At 42.4% G+C, this 17892-nt stretch overlaps 1 protein-coding gene across 1 annotated transcript in view; it reads left to right on the top strand.

Moving 5' to 3' along the window:
* St8sia6 (ST8 alpha-N-acetyl-neuraminide alpha-2,8-sialyltransferase 6) overlaps positions 1-17892 on the top strand; it is a 131005-nt gene that overhangs the window by 962 nt on the left and 112151 nt on the right. The gene's annotated exons all lie outside the window — the stretch shown is intronic.

Below are 17892 nucleotides of genomic sequence, written 5' to 3'. Positions count from 1 at the left end.
AGATCCAAGCACGTCAATCTTTGAAAACCCATCCCTCCGTGTCAGGATTCTTTCAACCAAGACACTAAAAAACAGCCATACTTTAAAAGCTGGGTGCTGAATTCAGTTAGATAATGGTGTGTGGAAAACCCCAGAGAAATCACTTGCCTGTCTTCACTGAGGGGTTTAGTTGGTGTGCTGTTTTCTGTGCTTTAAAATGCATCTGTGTTGAGGTTCAGGCTTGGAGAAATGCAGTTTTCCTGTGTGTTGTGAGGGTATTTGCCCAGGGCAAATGAGGACTTAATTTTTTTCCTTATTGTACAAATATATTTTATGTACAGTAATTATTGGATCTTTAATTTTTGGCTTTAATATATGGCTATAGAAATAGTACAACTTAGTGCAGAAAGGCATAGGGGAAATATATAAAAGAAATGAATATTTCAGATATTTTCAGGTTGGAATTGGTTATTTTTTGCTCCTATGGTGTCTGCTTCCTACATGTAAAAAGTACGTGTGAGATTGTGCTTTGCAATTTGTGCCTCGTCCTTTGCCTTAAAGGATCATAGACCCAGACACAATTTTGCTGCCCCTGCCCCCCCACCCAATGCTGTTTGTTACTATTCACCAGATTAATATTCTGTAGTCGACTTAAAAACTTTCGTCTTTACTCACTTAAAGGCTTCCCTAGTTTCACGTTGTTTTGTTGGCTAGGAGACAGCCTATTCAATCCACCCTTGTATGTAAATCTTCATCTTCATTTCAGACTAATTTCCTGAGGACTGACAGAAAGGTAGATCACCGGGGCAAAGTGAACGTGCGTTTGTCGGTCCACATCAAGTTTCTTTCCTGTTGCTTCCTAGAAAGTCTGAATCAATTTCTGAGTCCACGAGCAGAACGTGCTGTGCCCTGCTCTGCTTTGCTATTACAGTGGTGATTTTGTATACCGTCCCCTTTTCTCTTTCTGTCTCTTTTCCTCTTCGTCCTCTTGTGTATTCTTGGCTCTTGGGTCCACCTTAATCTTCTGATTGCTTGAGTGGGCATGCCTTCCCTCAAGGCTCTGGGCCTGATCCTCAGAAAGATCTGGAAGTACCTGAAAGAAACTCTCTGGTGAGGAGGAATGATTACAGCCTGCCGTAGACACTTGACTTGAGTCCATAGTCTGTTAGGGGCATAGGAAATCCTGGAGTAATGAAACTTGAGAAAAACACTGCTATGGAGCTCTATTTTGGTCAACTTTATTCACATAGAAGGTGAAACTTTCCCTATGAACTAAGGTGGGGCAGGCCTTCAGTCTGCAAGTCATTCAGCTACTGCTTGTCCCGGGTCTTCCCTTTGAAAAGTTCAAAAGCATGTATGTGCTCCTGCAACTGTCCGGTCCCTGGTTTTTCCTGAGGCCACGGATGGATTTTTATTTCTTTGGCATCCTTCTCTTTTATTTGGCATACTTCTTGAACTAATATAGGTAATTCATATTTTTATTGAATGTGGTCCATTTTATTAAGATTCTTTCATTTAAGCCAGACTGCTGTGTTTGTAAAATGCCTCTTTGTCCTTTGATCTATTTTATATCTTTCTCATTCATGATTTTTATTATTCATGGAGCGGGGAAGCAACTTTCAATTCACTACTGCTTGGCTATATAGAGAAATTGCTATTTCTTCATTTCTCGGTGGCTGGTCGGTTCTTCCTTATTACTGATGTTAGCAATAATAAGACTAGCCAATATGCCATGAATGCTTCTTGTGCAGCAGACACTGACCTAAGCATTTTATATTCATTAACTCCTCTATGCCTTCAAAATGCTAAAAGAAATGGTGATCCTCACTTTATAGATTAAGAAATTGAAACATACAAATTAATTTCCTTATGTCATAGAGTGGTTGTGCAGTCAAACCCAGGCCACATGGAGAAAAAAAGCCCATCCTCAAACTCACTCCTGTGTGTGTTTTCTAGAGGTGCTGGGCTGGGCAAAGTGGTGTGTGTGTGTGTGTGTGTGTGTGTGTGTGTGTGTGTGTGTGTACACACGTATGCTTGCTCATGACAATTTAAGTATCTCGTGATGGTGTCTGTTCTCTCTTGAAATACACACTCAGCATGAAAGGACCAATATCGACACAGACACCCCAAGACTAAGTTCTTAGCACAAAGGAGATTTATTTACCCCACAGAGACAAAGGGCTGGGAACAAGAGACAAAGACAGGAGAGAGAAGAAGAGGGAGAAGGGGAAAGGAACAAGGGAGAAGGGGAAGGGCTATTTGTCCCTCTGGTACAAAGGGCTGCCTCTGGATAGAGAGGAGACAGCCATGGCCCTTAGGAAAATGATGGTTTATAAAGTTGAAAACAAAAACCCCATGCTAGGATGAGGTATTTAATTTTGATGGGATGGGTTAATAAGGGCATCCAAATGGGGGCTTTTGATTGCTGGACTTCAGTATTTTGATAACTGGACCTTGGTAGTCAGCCTCAGGAGAAGTAAGTAGCCACATAAGGGAGTCGACCTTTGTGACTAGCTGTAAAAATGTAACCTAATGGTTTTGAACAAGAGGAAAGAGGGGAAGGGCAAGGCCTTGCAGAGCCGTGTTTGCCATGCTCGGGCTTGCTAGACCCTGTCGCAGTGATTTTTATCATTGCTGGTCACTATAAGATGATATCTAGAGACAGGGCAGGGGCAATAGAGGCTGGAGTTCAGGAACGTGATATGCCTTAACTCCTCTACATCCAAAGTAATGTCCTTTTTCTGTTTGATGATTAATCACCCAGTCCCTTTTCTACTACTTGGTGTCCTTCTTGCTGTCAGTGACAGTTATATAATAACAGCTTGGGGCCCCTTCTTTCTCTTTTGGCATTCCCCTTGCTGGAGGCTCAGCAGCCGGAGAGCCTCCTGATGCTGTTTCTCCAGAATCTGTTGAAGATTTTCTTTTAGCTGTATCCTAGTCTGTCATTGGAACCTTGACTTCTGTCACTCAGTTCCAGTGAGCTAGCACCATAGCCAAAACTGGGGGAGGTGGCAACCCTCTTCTGTCATTGTTACCTTGAACTTACCTTGGTATTGTAACCGTAGTCCAACCCTCTCTCATTAGTCCAGATCCCATGCCCGCCCTTTTTTCCCCAATACAAATCCAGCCCTGATAAACCATAAGCTTTAATGGCAAGTTATGGGAAGCAGAGGGAGGGGCTGGGAAATGTCTTTCCAGTGAGGTCTTCGTGTCGAAAGAGGTGAATGAGGGCCACCTGGACAATTCTCTGGAAACTGCGGCAAGATCTGTTGTCTGGCTCCCTTCAGTAAAAACTCCTCAGGTTCTCCATGTCCCCACAGGATATTTCCAATTGATGAGGAGAAGGCTAGGCATTAAAGACAGAAGAGAAAATATACTAAAAAATTTCAAAATATAACAATGAATTCTTTCTTTCTCACATAAACTTTGTGAAGGCCTGTCCTTGGCTTTTGGGGTCATACAACGAGCTTCTAGACTTGTTTCTACTTGAACATCTTTATGCTCTATTTTCTTTATGTTTAAAATTGTTATCCCTCTTTTCCAGTTTCTTGAAGTGCAGGCTTGAGTTGTTATGTGCTTTTCCCTTTCCCCTTACAAACAAAATATTTAATACTATGAATTTTCCTTTGAATGCAGCTTTAGGCTTACTTTAAAAAATATTTTTACTTATAATTTTATGAATTAATTTCACAGTTTCATGCATATTCGGTTGAGCCACTGAGCTATATTCTTAGCCAAAGACTCATCTCTTGAGTTTTAATACATAGTATTTAGACTTTATATATAATAATTATCTATTATATATTGTGCATATTATAAATGCATATGTTCTAGGGACTCGAAGGGTGGCTCAGTGGTTAAGAGCATGTACTGCTTTTGCAGAGGACCCAGTTGGGTTCTCAGCACCCATTTTGGGTGTCCCACAGCCACCTCTAACTTCAGCTTCTGGGAGATCTGGTGCTTCTGTGAGCTCCAGCACTCTCAAGCACAGACCCATGTACAGATCCCTCTGCCCCACACCACATAATTAAAACTAGTCAAGCAAATCTTAAATAGATTCTCAGTTGAGGATAAGAGCATTCGCTTGCAATAACATTTAAAACATTTCTGTTATCTCCTAGTTCTTTGTAGTATTAATTTAAAATTTTTTAAGATGAGTTTTTTATTAAAAATTAATGTTTTCTTAAATCATATTAATTTCATCTTTATAAGAGAAATCTAGTAAACTTCTGCTGCAGTATCAATAAGTGATTTCCTAAATAGTCAGTTATTAGAAATGAGAAAGTGAATGGTTAACTCAGACCTCTGTGACAGCTGAACTGGGGTTCCCAGAATCCTTCACGGGAACTATCAGATGCTCAGTGTGGTTTGGTACCCATTTGTAGCAGCCTTCACTGGGGCTTCAACATCAGTGGCGATCAACTGGGGTCCTGTGGCTTCCTTGGGCTTTCTGGTTTATTGGTGTCTGTCTTGGTCCACCCGAAGTATCTGGGTAATGGGTGCTGGGACTTCGTCTCTACCCTGCTGTTCACTCTAGTGACCTTTCTCTTTTGGTTATTGTGACCTTGCCTTATGCTTGGCTTGTGCCAGTTTGAGAACCAGAAGGAGGCAGAGTTCATAAGACATAATTATGTTATTACCCTAGTCACATGGAGAACGAGATTTGGTCAGTTGTCCTCATCAACTTATACCATAAAACCCAATATGGGCAAGTTCAGCAGAACCGCCATAAACGGGCTGCCCATGCATTCATTGCCAGGGCATAAATTTCATTTCTTTTTTTCTGTCACATGACCCTCAGGGGTATTTCTGAGAAGTCTTATTACATGTTTTAAATGAATACACAGAAAAGAAAAATTTCCAGTCATTTCAACACCCAAAAGATAGCTACTACATATTTTGTTTCCTTCCCAATGTGTTTACATGAATATGTCTAGCAATTTTGCTGTATGTGTGTGTGCGTGCGTGTGTGTGTTTGGTATAGTGTGACAACATTAAACACATTGGAACCATCATGATACAATTATTTTTCTTCCACAACATATATATTATGCAGATATAGCATATTGAGGATATAATTACTTTTTCCCTACTTTTTGAGGCCCAGTAGTAACTGTAGAGATGTTTCTTTAATGTACTTGTTTTGTCCTTTTGCCATGTGGGTTATTTATCATCTTTGATTTTGGCATGTACCTTGAGTGTGTTTAGGCCTCTGATTATTTGGCCAACATCCTAGAAGCAGAGGTCCTCATTGCAGAGCATCTGAAACGCCGCTGTGATTTACCTGCCAATCTTTTGTAATGGCGCTCCTAATTCTAGCAGTGTGCAAGAGGGACAGCTGACCCTAACTTTGAAGTAGTTTGGACCTTTCCCCCATTTTTAAAAATTCATCCTTAAGAAGCAAAATTGATGCTTTAATCTGTATTTGTTTGCTCATTGTGCCAGATTTCTAACACTTATGTATTTTCTTTTCTAAATTGACCATTTAACATCAACTATATTTCCATTGTTATTGTTTTTCTTTCTTTTTGTGAGAAGTTGATGCATATCGCATGATAAGATTTATGCTCTATAAATAATCTGACTCCTAGCTTTTATTACCATGTAATTGTGATTGCTGTTACTTCATTCTGCAGATGTTTTCATTCTTCCTGTTGCCATGTCCCTCATCTTTCCCTTCTCTTCGACACTAAAGTCTGTAGCTCTAGTTTTAAATGGCTTTATTGGAGGGTACTTAAACTGACCTATTAGAGTTTATTTTAGAATAAGACATGGGATTTTTAGTATTGCTGTTATTTACATAAATGCTTTCTTCTTTGAAAATTATTTTCTAATTTAAATCCACTTATTGTTTAAAAATCTAGAAGCCTCATTTAGATTGCCTTGTAAATGCCTGAATTGTGTTATCTTAAATAATGCTTTCCCTTTTTCTTCTTTGTTTTTATTTCTTTCTTGGTCAGCTGGCCAAGCCTTCCAACACCTTTAGTCATGGGGTGTACCAGTCGATCTCCCCGAAACCCAGTACTCAGTTCCTGGATAGCAATTTCACTTCATTTCTTTCTCCCCCCCCCCCCTATAGTTGGTTATTGTTTTGGAATTTAAGGCTGTGTGAATGCTCGGCAAGCGCTCTTGCCACTTTTTCTTTTAAAACCAAAAAAAGAACCTTTTCTAAAGGTTTGTAGACATTGTTTAATATTTTCTGACTTTTATAGCTCTGAGAGAGCTGGGCGATCCTGACAAGAAACCCTACAGGCTGCCTGTTGTGTAAGCACGAGGATCAGAGTCTGGGTCTCCAGACCTCACATGCCAGATGGGCATGTGGCTGGCTGCCTCGATTGCAGTTTTCAGAAGGGAGAGCCAGGGAATTCCCAGGTCAAGCTGACTGGACAGTCTAGCTGAATTGGTGAGCTTTGGTCTCAATTGAGAAGCCCTTCTTTAATGAATGAGGAGTAAAGTTCTTGAGGAAGGTTCTGGATTTCAACTTCAGGCCTTCGCTTGCATGTACACACACTCCGGTCCCCTACTCACACAGAAACACACCCACCATACAGACATATGAGCAAACAAACAAACCCAAACTCACAAGCCAGATGTGGTATCGCACCTGTAATCAAGCACTTGGGAAGGGAGACAGGAGGATCCTGTTAAAGTCCAGCCTGGGCTACAAGAGACTGGTTCAAACACCAAAGGCACAACAAAACAAAGCAAGCAAACAAACAAATAAAAAACCAAAACCCCAAATCTTTCATAGTGATATGTTTACACTGTAGTTTTTTCTTTAGATTAATGTTGTCTGTCTCCTTAGGCATCGGGTTAACTAATTTAAAATTAGGGAGGAAAAACCCTTGCAATTCTGTGTGTGATTGTTTCAAGCATTCCCCTGTGTGCTTGAGCTGTGCGGTGCAGTGTGGTGCGGTGCAGTACGGTGCGGTACAGTGAGGTGCAGTACAGTGCGGTACAGTGCGGTGCATTGCGGTGCAGTGTGGTGCAGTGTGGTGTGGTGCGGTGCCGTACAGTGCGGTGCAGTGTGGTGCGGTGTGGTGTGGTGTGGTGCAGTGTGGTGCAGTGCGGCGCAGTGCGGTGCAGTGTGGTGTGGCACAGCGTGGTGCAGTGCGGTGCAGTGTGGTGTGGTGCAGTGTGGTGCGGTGCAGCGTGGTACAGCGTGGTGCAGTGCGGTGAAGTGTGGTGTGGTGCAGTGTGGTGCAGTGAGGTGCAGTGTGGTGCGGTGTGGTGCGGTGTGGTGCGGTATGGTGCAGTGTGGTGCGGTGTGGTGCAGCTCGTCTTTTTCTGCCTCCTCTATCTGCCATTGGTTTCTGCTCCGTGTAGATCCCTTGACATCTCCTTCCCATTTCTGCTTTCTTTGCCCTTTGCCATGCCTCCAGGGATGGGTCTCATACGTGTTCTCAGTGCTCCTGAATTATTAATCCATAACACCAACTCTCATTTTTGTCCCATCTAAATTAGTAAATGGATTACATTTTTGTTTTTTATTAACTTTTCCCTTTGGGCTGTATCATAACCACCATTTTTGTCACAGAAAGCTTGTCTTCTTCTTTTTTCTTAAAATATTATTTATGTGTGTGTGTTCATTTGTGTTTGTGTTTGCATATGTGTGTGCAAGTGTGTGGGATCCAGAGGTTGGTGTGTGGTGTCTCCCTCAGTCACTCCCCATCTGAGTTTTTGAGGCAGGGTCTCTGGCTAAAGCTGGAGTTCACTGATTCAGCTAGGCTGGCTGCCCAGTGAGCTCAGAGAGTCTTCCCGCCTCTGCTTTCTCACTGTCATTTCAGGCACACACTGCCCTACCCAGCCCAGTGTGTGCTGAAGACCAGGCTCTTGCAATGCTTTATAGGCTGAGCTCCCCCGCGTAACCCTTACTTTTGTGTGTATTTGGATTTATTGAGAATGTGAAACACCGGCTTTCTAAATGTTCCTTCTGTTTCTCACAGGAAATAGTTTTCAAAAGTTTGACTTTCCCAGCAGTTTAAAATCATCTGCCTGTCCCTACAATGTAGTGTTAGGATTTTGTGGTATTTTTTAATAATTTGTTTGTAGTTGCAACGGTCTGTCCCTACAATGTAGTTTTAGGATTTTGCAGTAACTTTTAATTGTTTGTTTTTAGTTTATGTGTCCCCAAAGGAGGAAGCCTTTCCCTGTCATTCTGTCACCAGACCAGAGAGATTAGGGCCTCTTGCTCTTAATCAAGAACCCTCTTCTTATAGCATATACCAATGCAAGTTAGAGCCACAAACCTTTCCAATAGAATTCTAAATTTTATTTATTTATTTTTTTGTTTTTTTTTAAAGACTTATTTATTATGCATACAATGTTCTGCTAACATGTACACGCCAGAAGAGGGCACCAGATCTCACTATAGATGGTTGTGAGCCACCATGTGGTTGCTGGGAATTGAACTCAGGACCTTTGGAAGAACAGGCAATGCTCTTAACCTCTGAGCCATCTCTCCAGCCCAGAATTCTAAATTTTAAAAGTGTGAATTTGAAAAATACAATGAAATAATTTGCTAATTATGAGCTTGTAAATTCTAGAGCCCAACACTGCATTTTATAGTTATGTTTTGGCTCTAAGGCCTGTCACATGCATGTATTCCTGCATGATCCCAGATGCCTGCTGCTGCCAGGAATGGTGCACGATAAATATCACTTAAATCCTGATTGGACTTAACTCATCCAGTTCTGTGTGTATCTGACAGCACCCTCACATGCGAGGTATAATAACTGGTGGTTTTCCTCTCTAATTCTTCCCCTGACTTTATTGTTGTATAAATAATGTAATATATAATAACAACATTATAACATTAATATAATTAATATATAACATAATATGTTATAATTGTGGCATGCTCTCAAGGGGATATAGAAAGAGAGCAAGGAGTGACCGTTTGCTCTGGTTAGTGCTCTGGTTAGCCCTCAAACAGCCCTTTTCCTACTGCAGGAAGCATATCCCTCCTTGCGTGGGAGAAGTGACCCGACTTTCTGGTTTGGGCAGGAAAGCAAGGCCGACAGTGGGTGGGAAATGTATCTCAGCCTCTCTAGCATTTTTCTCTGGACTCGCTCTGTTTCACAGGTGAAATTTACGCCTCCTGCTGGCACTTCCCTCGTGTGCCTCATCCCCACAGCTCATGAATAGACTAGCATGTGTTCTCCCCGAAGGAAATGCATCTCCGAAGCAGCTGAGAGTTGCCACCCATCATTGGGGTTGTCATTTTGGGTAGACTTGTGCGTCTTCTCGAGAACGGAAACGGTTTGGGAGAGGAGAAAAAGATCGCTAACCGTCTACCCTCTATTGTTGTATCCTGAAAATTGTAATACTGTTTGCTTTGACATTTTATTGTATATGTTCAAACTGGCATCATAACTGCAGGCTGTAGAACACTCAAGACAAGAGTGAACTAGAAGGCGGAGGCAGGAGCCTGTCACTAAACATCACCCTGCCCTACCTCACAGACAGATGAAGGCTGCTCAATTTCACTTTCAAGAACAGCAAAGCTTTTTCACTTCTGTGTCTTTGCTTCTTTGCTATGAGTAGCAAAGATACAAATGTTTTTAAAATTCAGCATGTTTTAAAGTGTCCTTGTGTCTGGCTTCTGAAATCTTTTAAAAGAAGGCTTGGGGTCTTACCTTTTGCCTCCTTGTCTTCTTGTTCTCTACTCAGTTTTACCTTCCTCCCATAGTTATCTCTTGCTTATTCCAGTTTGGATGTGGCTATCACCATGCCCTCGAGTCAGACATCTTCTTTCATGTCCGTCCTTAGACCTCTGTGTCTCTATATTAAGCGGTCTTGTTTTGCAAAAGCTTCGGATCATCTGTCCCAGGAAGCTGGCCCAGACAGGCTTTAGAGCTTGGGCTGCCCTCCCTCCTGGCTTCTCTCTCTGGGTTTGTTCACCCATGGCAGGAGTGCCAGAGGAGCTTTAGGGAAGAATGTTCTGCTGTTTTTTCCTTTGTCAGGTGGGTGGATGTAGAGAGAGAGTTCATGAAGAAATGGGATCTCTGTGACCATCTGTCCATAGAGACTGTTGGAGTCGAAAGTACGAACTTTATGGAAACTTCATTATAATTGTCCCTTGGTGTCCAAGGGAAATGCGTTCCTAGAAACCTAGTGAATATCATCATCCAGATGCTCAAGTTGCTTATACAGAAGTGTAATGTTTGTGCACAGTGTATGCCCGGCTTCTGCATAGGTAAACCACCCCACCATGACTCGAGAGTGTGCAATGCAGTGCAGATGCTGTGTGCAGTTGTTACACTGAGTTGCCTAGAGAATATTGACAAGAAAAATCCCTGACATTTAATATAGGCCCATCCTTCCTCACCCCTCCATGGTGTGTGTGTGTGTGTGTGTGTGTGTGTGTGTGCGTGTGTGTGTGTGTATGTGTATGTAAGTACACTTGATGCATTATACACATGGAAGGCAGAAGACAGTCTTGAGTGTAAGTCTTCACTTTTCACCTTATTTGAGAGTGTCGTTCTTGCTGTTTTTCTACTATACATGTGAGGCTGACCTGTAAGCTGCTGGGGATTCTGTCCCTAGCTCTCATCTCCCCAAAGGAGTGCTAGGATTGCAGATGCGCATGCTCTGTATCTGGATTTTGTGGGAGCTCTAGAGACTCAGGCTCAGGTTCTTACTCAATGTAGCAAGTGTTTTTATTCATCCCCAAGTGAGCCCCCATCCCCAGCTCTCCCACAGATAGTTTCTCTTTGTGGTTGGTGGGACTCCTAGAAACCCACAGATAGGCAGGGCCGACTGCACTGACTGACTGTGCTGCTTTCAACATGGGCACGGTTAGCCTTCTGTTGTTGGCAAAATAGCTGAGGAAAACAACATAAAAGAGGAACGACTTCTCAGCTCACGATTCGGAGGGTTCAGTACGCAGTCAGCTTGGCTCTACTCTTCTACCTGTCCATTTTATGATGCCTTAATCCCCTCATGATCCAGTCATGTCTCAAAAGTCCATGGGCTGACAATCAGGTCCTAGATATAGAAGCCTTTGGGAATAGTTTTGATTCAAACAACCGAGATGGCTGTTCTGAAGTGTGCTAATTGTTACACTCTTAGGATGTTGGCCTGCCAAGACACTGAAGTCTGCCTTTGCTGTACTTTTACATTTCTTAAAAAAAACAAAATGTTTTTCACCAAGCACCGTGAATGATTTGTACAGGCTCCAGATACTCTGTCAGTAATTCTTGGGAACATTCATCTCCATGACTATAATTTTTTCTGAAGATAATTTTGTAGGGCACAACCTCTTCCTCTGCAGTAGTTGTAAGGTAATTGTGTTATCTTACCTTGCTAGTTAGTTGTCATTGTAAAGTACACCATAATTCTTTAACATATAATTTTTTGAGCTATAAAATTCCATGAAATTGAGGTCAGATCATTAATTTTACAAATGATTGAAGTCTTTCACTGGTTTCTGGACCCTTAGTTGGGGCACAGGTGACTCCTTCCCATGATAGCTTGTGGAAGATGTAGGATTTTGTATATTCCTTTTTGAGATTATCTATCTATCTATCTATCTATCTATCTATCTATCTATCTATCTATCTATATTGAGATTATACATTTTTGGAATACAATACATAATTACCAAACTTGCTATTATGGTATCTTTTTTAATGTACATTTGTATGGGTGTTTGCACGTACACACACACGTGTGTGTGTGCATACAGATGTGTGAAGGCATACAGGCATGAACTGCACATGGAGGCCAGAAATTAACATCAGACATCTTCCTCAACTGCTTTCTACCTTAGCTTTTGAGATAGGGTGTCTCGCTGAACAGGGAGCTCACTGATTTGACTCATCTGAATGGCCAGAAGCCAGAGATCCCCTCCTATTTCCAACTAAGCACTGTGATTAAACACATAAGCTGCTGTGCCTGGCTTTTATGCATAGCTGCCAGAGACTCAGATCCACAAGTCGTGCAACAAGGGCTTTACTGACCAAGCAGTCTCTGCCACCCTGATAATGCCTTTTGTGCTTTTTTATGTTGAGAGAATGAAATATGTTCCTACTTATAAACATAGTATTATTATTTGCACATTAATCTTATGGACATATTTTTGTGTTTTTGACTTGAGAATTCACTCAATACTCATGATTCTTTGGGGGATGCCAAAGTACTGCTCTTGTTTGAGGAATTCTCTTCATGCAGCAGACAGTGATACTGTGTAGTCTTTACCAAGTTCACCTCTCTCATCACTGTATCTCTTCTCTGATCTACGACAGCAGCATGCTGGAATTTGTCCCGTTGCTTCATCTTCATAATGGACTTAAATCTTTACCACTCAATGATACAAGACAGAGATGTGATGAGAGTTACATGGCAAAATATGGTTGACAAGAAAACCAGGTTTCTAGTTTGCATGTGAATATAATAACTTCATAGCTGCTGGAGAGGCTGAATCAATCCCTGGAAGTTCAGACTCATACCTAGGAGACTGGGGAGATGGTCCTGTGGGTAAAACACTGACATGGGAGCATGAGGACTGGAGAGCCCCAGAAGCTATGTAAACTCCAGGCAAAGGTGGCAGCTGCCTGTAATCCATTATTCAGGGGGCAGAAACAGAGGGTCCTTGGAGAAAGCAGGCTAGCTAGACTAGTTAGAACCTGAAGTCAGCTGGAGACCCCATCTCTATAAACAAAGTGAAGAAGAAAGGAGAAAGGTACTGAGGTCTACTTTAAACCTTTACACACATGCACACACATGTATAAATACACACACCTGTACCCACACACTCATGAAAACACCTCATCTCTATAATAATTTCTTATGGGGAAACACACACACACACACACACACACACACACACACACACACACTCGTGGAATTTATACGTCACTTTGCCCTTTCTGTTCCATTTAACCACAGTCTCAAATTGATGTCCTCATATACATTATATATGTGTACGTATGTGTGTATATACAAACTGCTAAGTCTGTTTAGTGCTGATATGTATCTAATTTCAGGGCTGACCACCCTGTATTGGATAACTAATTAGGGTGCTTATCCCTGGGAGAGATTAATTGTCCCTCTCGGCAGTCATTAGTTGCTTGTAGTTTTGTCTTGGAGTGTAGTGGGAGCTCATGAAATTTTCTCCTTTTGAGTTTGCATGTTTGCTGTTGTCATTGTTCGGTGTTGTAGGATATTATTTTAAGATGTGTCCTATTTGTTTATGGTGTGGAACGTTTGTCGAATGATGCAACGATGTGTTGTATTCTTTTATGCTGCATTTGTTTAACCCTGTGAAGCTGTGTTACTTAGCCCATCAAAAACACCTGATTGGTCTAATAAAGAGGTGAACGGCCAATAGCAAGGCAGGAGAAAGGTGGGGATGCCAGGCAGAGAGAATAAATATAGGAGAAATCTGAGAGAAGATAGAGAAGCAAGAGAAGGAGGACACCAGGGGCCTGCCACCCAGCCACCCGGCTACCCAGCTTCATAGCAATCTACAGAGTAAGAAGTAAAGAAAAGATATATGGAAATAGGAAAAGGTAAAAGCCCAGAGGCAAAAGATAGACAGGATAATTAGTCAAGAAAAGCTGGCTAGAAACAAGCCAAGCTAAGACAGAGCATTCATAAGAAATAATAGGTCTCCATGTGTATTTATTTGGGAGCTGGGTGGTGGAACCCCCTCAAAGAACCAACAAGTAAAAGAGTAAAAACAACCTACTACAGTTCAGGTCTTGTTTCAGTAGTCACGTTATTGAACTGTCATGAGTGGAACTTCCCTTCCTTTCCTAGGAGGCACGATCTCACAGCTGATTTCTCTGTCCTCTGGTCCTTACAATCTTTCTATGATTTCTTTGGAAATGTCCCATGATCCGTTGGTGCAGGAGTTGTGCTGCAGTTGATTTGTTGGGAACTGTGCCTTGCCCCCATGATCAGTTGATCTCTGCATTACGACCTGATTTGGTTTAATGTAAACGTCTCTGTTTGCTGGAAAGAGAAGCTTCTGTGCTGTGGGGTGAGAGACACACTTTTCTGTGAGTCGTGAGGAGTTTCCCCCCTGAGACCCATGACCTTTCTAACCATGGGTAGCCTTGGCATGCTGGTCCTTGCTGTGGTCCATAGGCATCACAGCTGGATGGGGCCATTGGTTTCTTCCCACCCTTGGCATCTTGCACAGCACCTTCTTGTACTATGGAAACTGAATGGAAGGAAGGAGGCTTTCAGGTTAGATCCAGCTCAGATCTTTAGAATCTGATTTTGAAGTGTACAATGTCTTCAGCAAGAGGGGCTTACATTCAACAACAGGGAGGCAACCAAAGGCAACAACAATAGCGTACATTGCTTCAGGAGTTTTTTGGTGAAGCCTCACCAACAACTCAACAGAGACTTCTCATGCTTAAATCTAGGGGCTTGGTTAGATAGTCTATGGCTCTTGAGGGAGTATTGTCAGCCCAAGTGGCATAATTTCATTTAAGGTGTATAATACTTGTTTGTATTATATAACTTTAGATAACTATAAAATAATATGATTCCTTGAGACTTTATCAAATAGCTTTGTTTTTTCTTGTCCCTCCTTTCTCTGTCTCCTTCTATATTGACTTGATCCCTTCCTCCCCGACTAAAGCTTTCCTCCATGGTTTTCCCATCTCCTCTTAAAAAAAAAAAAAAACTTTAGAGACTAGCAATCAATTAGTGTGTTAGCCTTACTTGCTTCTGTTGAGTTTTGAACTCTCTGAGAAGTCACATATCACTAGAAACTTTTGGTTGAAATATAACTTTAGATAAATAATGATGAAGAATGCATCTTCAGAGAAAAATGTCTGTGTTACTCTGGTTTATGCTGGGCTGCTGGTAGAATACTATTTCTAACCAAAATGATATATTTTAAACTAGAAAGTATCCACATAAACTTTTTGATTTTATAGTATATCATTGCTGCATGTTCACTGCTCATACACATTTTAACCTTAGACTATTTTCTTATGAAAAGTTGAACCCTGAAAATAATCTTGATTTTATAATATTTTAAATATTGTATAAGACTTTCTCTATTTCTTAAATATTTTGCTAATTTTTATTTTAAGTACATTGGTTTTTTTTTATCTGCAAATGTGTCTATGTGAGAGTGTCAGATCCCCTAGAACTGGAGTTACAGACAGTTGAAAACTGCCATGTGGGTGCTGGGAATTTGTAGTGATGAGGCGAGTGGGCTGCATCCTGCTGCCTGGCTAGCTTTACCCGAAATAATTACACAGAAACTGTATTAATTTAAAACACTGCCTGGCCCATTATCTCCAGCCTCTTCTTGGATAACTCTCACATCTTAATTAACCCATTTCTAATAAATCTGTGTATCGCCACATGACTGTGGCTTACTGGCAAGATTCTAGCCTATGTCCGTCTTGGGCTGGAGAGCCATAGCATCTGCCTCATTGCCGTCTACCCAGCATCCTGTTCTGTCTACTCTGCCTACCTAATTTTCTGTCCTATCAAAAGGCCAAGGCAGTTTCTTTATTTAACCAATGAAATCAACACAAAACAGAAGACCCTCCTACATCAGGAATTGAACCTGAGTCCTCTGGAAGAGCAGCCAATGCTCTTAACCACTGGGGGCCATCTCTTCAGCCCAGAAAATAAAATAAATACTGTTGAAGACCCCAATGTAATATGAACATCCACTGTTCATAAATAATTGTTGGGGACAATAAAACATTAAAATTTCCATGCACCCTTTCCTATGGAAACAATTAAAATCAAAATACTTTGCTGGTCAGGGATCATCTGAAATGTGGAAGGCAAGATTTATTTATTTATTTATAAGTGTGTTTTATTGGGTATGACAGAGTCCTTCACGTGAAATTAATTAAATGAATTAACACCTTTGGAAGTGAGATTTCCAGATGATGGAGAGAGGACAGTCCTTTTTTAACAACAAATTGTGGAACATTTGAATCACTTCACGCAATGATGCAAACGTCTATCGGTTTCCTGCTTTTGTACCAGAATAACAAGGACTTGGTCATTTATAAAAAAATAAATAGACACCTCAATTAAGACTGAGAGGGAGAAAGAGACAGACATGCCTACTGGGGTGGCCTGCCCTGGCTGGTGAGGAGAAAACATGGCAGTCAGGCATTATTATGGTGAGTAAATGCATGGTGAAGTACAGGAAGAAGAGAGAGGGAGAGGCAGACAGACAGACAGAGACAGAGACAGAATGGGTCACGTTCCATGAAGACAGGCAGATCTAAAGAGGTGAGGAGTGTGCTGAGGTAGATTGGCCTACTTGCCACCCGGGGCCATAGTGATGTTTGTGGTCTGGGAAGCTGCCTCGGTCCATGTCTAGGTCCATGGCCCTGTGGCAGTCACGGTCTGTGTTGATGTCCGTGGCTCCTGTCACCCTCAAAGGCCGAGAGGACAGGGCTGCACAGAGTTGCCCCCACTCCTCACTGGCTGCAACACCAGAGAGAACTGGTCCTGCCCCTCACTGGCAGCAGCCCTCTGGAGAGTGGGACCTACATTTTGTCTGGGCAGCATAATAGAGCTGACTTTACCCACAGGTAAGCTGGCACTGAGGGCATTAAAGTGGGAGAGCTGGTCCTGCCTCCTCATGTGGCGGCATGGGTGAGGGAAAGATGCCCTACCTTTCTTGTCCTTTGCCGCCTCTGGCAAATGGGCGATTTGATCCTGACCTTCATCTGCCATAAGGTGATGTGGGGGAGGGAGAGATGCCCTTCCCTCATGTCCCCAAACTCTTGCCTCCCCCCCCCCCCCCCCCCCTTCATCTGCCATAAGGTGATGTGGGGGAGGGAGAGATGCCCTTCCCTCATGTCCCCAAACTCTTGCCCCCCTTGCCACCTTTCATCGCCTGTGGCTGGTGGGAGAGCTGGCCCTGAGGTCATGAGAACAGGAAAGCTGTCCCTGCCCCTTACCAGCTACAGCACTCAGGAGAGTGTCCCCTGAACCTCTCCAGGGTAATACAGTAGAGCCGGCCTTGGTGACATAGGTGGTATACAGTGAATAGGCCAGGAAGGTATGGGAACAGGGGAACCAGACCCACCCCTTGCTTAGGATGAACTAGCTGGAGGCAATGCTGGAGAGTTCACCCTGATGGTGAGAACAAGGGAGAGCTGGCGGGCTGACCAACCTTGTAACCACGCAGGCCTAGAACCAGGGCTGAGTTGGCCTCTCCCAATCCACTCCATCTAGGATCTGCTGGAGCACATGAAGGGCCTGCCATTCCTGTCAATCCAAAGTCACAGTATATCGGTGACACAGGGAAACAGCAGAATATCCAAGAGGAATCCTAGTGGGGGCTGGGCATAAATAGAGGCTTTGAACCAGACCAATGAATGACTCTTGCAAGTAAAGATGTAAGGACTAAAGGCTGACTCTGTGACTCACTGTGTCACACTGCAGCTTCTACGGTGAGATTTTTCTTTTTCTGTTCTCTTAAATTTTATTTTATTTTATTCTGCAGGGGAGATTGCAAGGGCAGAGGGTAGATATGAAAGGAAGGGGAGATGAATGGGATTGGGAGGCATGATGTGAAAGCCACAAAGAATAAATAAAAAGTTTTTTAAAAGACTTAAAAACGCTTAAAGACTTTCAGAATTTCAAAAATAGCCTCATTGTAAGTTGGGCAACTACAGTTCCAGTTCCCAAAGTGCTTCACCCATCCCCTCCCCATGTTTGTTTATTAAAGAAGCATAAAATAAGAAGGGGGAAAAAACAGCATTTAGCATCACCCATTAACTACTAACCCAACTTAATTGTTGTCTGATACATTTCCATTTTAAGTCATAAGGAAATTAGGCCCCTTTTTTAAAAAGAGAGAGAACAGATAGCTCACAGGCTGGGAAGTCCGAGGACTTCCTGCTGCGTTATTCATGGTGGAGAGCAAAGGGCAAGTGTAGGTGTGAAGCAGGGAGATGGGGGGGG

This window comes from Microtus ochrogaster, chromosome 16, assembly GCF_000317375.1.
Source record: "Microtus ochrogaster isolate Prairie Vole_2 chromosome 16, MicOch1.0, whole genome shotgun sequence".
In the NCBI taxonomy this organism is placed as follows: domain Eukaryota; kingdom Metazoa; phylum Chordata; class Mammalia; order Rodentia; family Cricetidae; genus Microtus; species Microtus ochrogaster.
Note: the sequence above shows the minus strand (reverse complement) of the source record. Positions and strands in the feature narration are given on the sequence as shown.